Raw genomic sequence first — 3,131 nt, forward strand, 5'->3', positions numbered from 1 at the left:
CAGCGTTTGGCACCGTCGGTCGCTACCGCCCCAGGAAGAGGTAATGACAACACAGGTCCTAGAACTTGTATGAAATGTGATGTTTTAGTCTAAAATTTGCAAAACATCACAATGTCATCCTAGAACTCGTAGGGAATGTGATGTTTTGGTCAAAAGCCAATCAGGACTCAATTGGCGCCACGCTGGTTAAGCCGGTCAACATTGCACTTTTGTGGATAGCCCTCACTGTTTTCTGTAATCAACAGCGGATGTCTTTTTTTTCGCGTTCAATATGAAGCTATGCCGGACTAGCACCGCAGGCCACATCCGTAGGTGCCACATACGTACGCACGCACGTATACATTGTGATGAGCTTCGAATGGGACGTAGATGGCTGAGCTTTCAACAAGCAGAAGCAACCGCAAATTTTCTCCGACGTCGGACAGGTCGATCCGTTCTAGCTAGCTAAGCATGTAGTCCTAGTTAAGTAAGTTCCTCGGTCTAATGATCGTCGTCGTTGTCGTGCCCGTGAGCCGTGGATTCGGGCCACCTCGTCCTCATGGTCGTGGCCTGCTCTGCCCGACGCCCTGCCCATGTCGACGGCCTCGCCGTCGTCCTTGGTGCCTTCTTGGCCTGCAGTGGATTTTAGAGCACTTGCACCCGACCCTGCTATTCTAACTCTTCAATATCGCTTTAAAATCTGTACGACACAACTAATCTTTTATATGAATTTTTTTTGTTTCTCTCGTATAAAGCATATCTTGAAGCTCAAACCTTTGCAGCGTGACAAAACTTTCTAACCACAATTTAGGATAAATCTTTTAGATTTTTTGTCTGACATAAATACTAGAAATATGATTTTTTTAATCAAACAAAACATATTTTATATATTTATGTCTGACCAAAAAATCTAAAAAAATTATCCTAAATTCTAGTTAGAAAGCTTTGCTAAGCTGCATAGGTTTGAACTTCAAAATATGTTCTGTGTGGGAGAAATAAATAAGAGAGATGTACTTGCACGAATCACGATGCAGGAAATGGATGGCTAGATAGAGAGGACCTAGGTGTAGGTGCTCTATTATATATTTCCACTGCCGCCATGGACGCCGTCGGTCGGGAACCCCGGGGTGCCGTAGTGCGTGTCGGTGGCGTACTTGACCACCGCGTCCAGCAACTCCGTGCTTGCCTTGTTGCCCGCGTCGTCGGCGCTGGCTATGGCATTGACATTGGCATTTGTTTTGGTGTTGGTGTTGCCGACGACAGTGGAGGAGGCGGCACCGATGCCGGAGCCACGACCGGGGTGGAAGTAGAGGTGATCGAGCTCGTCAAAGTCGGGGCAAGTCTTGGCGTGCGCGGTGCACTTCTTGCCGCTCTCCTTGGCCTTGCGGAAGTACTTGTTGATGTTCTCCCACATATCATTGCACCGCTTCACGCTCCGGCCGTCGTACCCCGCCGTCGCCATGCGCATGGTAACCTCCTCCCACAACGACCCGTTTAGCCCGGCCTCCTAGAACCAGTTGTCCAGCCCCGACCGCACCCAGGGCCGCGGCAGCAGCACTCCCGGCGCGTCCTCCTCGGCTGAAGTCTCCGACGTGTTTGCCTGTAGTGCATCCACGACCACGGCAGGCGCGCCTGGGAGGTCAGCCATGGACGAAGCACCTGGATTGTTTCGTTTGTCCCTGGCAGCATGGCACGAGCTTTGGGTCCTTCTTTGAAGGAAATATGCCCTAAAGGCAATACTAAAGTTGTTATTTTATATTTTCTTATTTCATGATAAATTTTTATTATTCATGCTAGAATTGTATTAACCAAAAACTTGATATATGTGTGGATACATAGATAAAACACCGTGTCCCTATTAAGCCTCTACTAGACTAGCTCGTTAATCAAAGATGGTTAAGTTTCCTAACCATAGACATGTGTTGTCATTTGATGAACGGGGTCACGTCATTAGGAGAATGATGTGATGGACAAGACCCATTCGTTAGCTTAGGATTGTGATCATTCAGTTTTATTGTTATTGCTTTCTTCATGTCAAATACATATTCCTCCGACTATGAGATTATGCAACTCCCGGATACCGGAGGAATGCCTTGTGTGCTATCAAACGTCACAACGTAACTGGGTGATTATAAAGATGCTCTACATGTGTCTCCGAATGTGTTTGTTGAGTTGACATAGATCGAGATTAGGATTTGTCACTCCGAATATCGGAGAGGTATCTCTGGGCCCTCTCGGTAATACACATCATAAGAAGCCTTGCGAGCAAAGTGAATAATGTGTTAGTTGCGGGATGATGTATTATGGAACGAGTAAAGAGACTTGCCAGTAACGAGATTGAACTAGGTATGAAGATACCGACGATCGAATCTCGGGCAAGTAACACACCAATGACAAAGGGAATAACATATGTTGTCATTACGGTTTGACCGATAAAGATCTTCATAGAATATGTAGGAGCCAATATTAGCATCTAGGGTCCGCTATTGGTTATTGACGAGAGAGGTGTCTCGGTCTTGTCTACATAGTTCTCGAACCCGTAGGGTCCGCACACTTAACGTTCGATGACGATTTCGTATATATGAGTTATGTGATTTGGTGACCGAATGTTGTTCGGAGTCCTGGATTAGATCACAGACATGATGAGGAGTATTGAAATGGTCGATAGGTATTATATATGACAATAGTATTTAGACATGGGAAGTGTTCCGGATGGTACCGGGTACATATCGGGTCACCGGAAGGGGTTCCGGGCACCCCCGGCAAAAGATATGGGCCTAATGGGCCAAGATGGGAAACGCAGTAGCCAGCAAGGGCTGCTATGCCCCCATATGGGCTGAACCAGAGGAGAAGAGAGGAGTAAGGGGAGGGATTCGGCCTCCCCCGTCCTTCCCACCTCCCTCCTCCTTCCTTCCCCCTCCGGAACTTATGGAAGGGGGGAGGCCGAATTGGGGAGGCGCCCAATTAGGATTCCTCCTACTTGGGGCGCCCCCTTGATGCTCTCCTCGCTCTCCCACCTATATATACATGGGAAGGGGGCGCCTAGAACACACAACAAGATCTGTTAGCTGTGTGCGGTGCCCCCCTCCACAGATTACACCCTCGGTCATATTCTCGCGGTGCTTAGGCGAAGCCCTACGCGGATCACTTCA

General features: G+C 48.1%; 1 pseudogene; it reads right to left on the reverse strand.

Moving 5' to 3' along the window:
• Positions 1-480: 480 nt before the first annotated feature.
• Positions 481-1,627, reverse strand: LOC119350490 (annotated as a pseudogene).
• Between the last annotated feature and the right edge of the window lie 1,504 nt (positions 1,628-3,131).

This window comes from Triticum dicoccoides, chromosome 1B, assembly GCF_002162155.2.
Source record: "Triticum dicoccoides isolate Atlit2015 ecotype Zavitan chromosome 1B, WEW_v2.0, whole genome shotgun sequence".
Classification (NCBI taxonomy): domain Eukaryota; kingdom Viridiplantae; phylum Streptophyta; class Magnoliopsida; order Poales; family Poaceae; genus Triticum; species Triticum dicoccoides.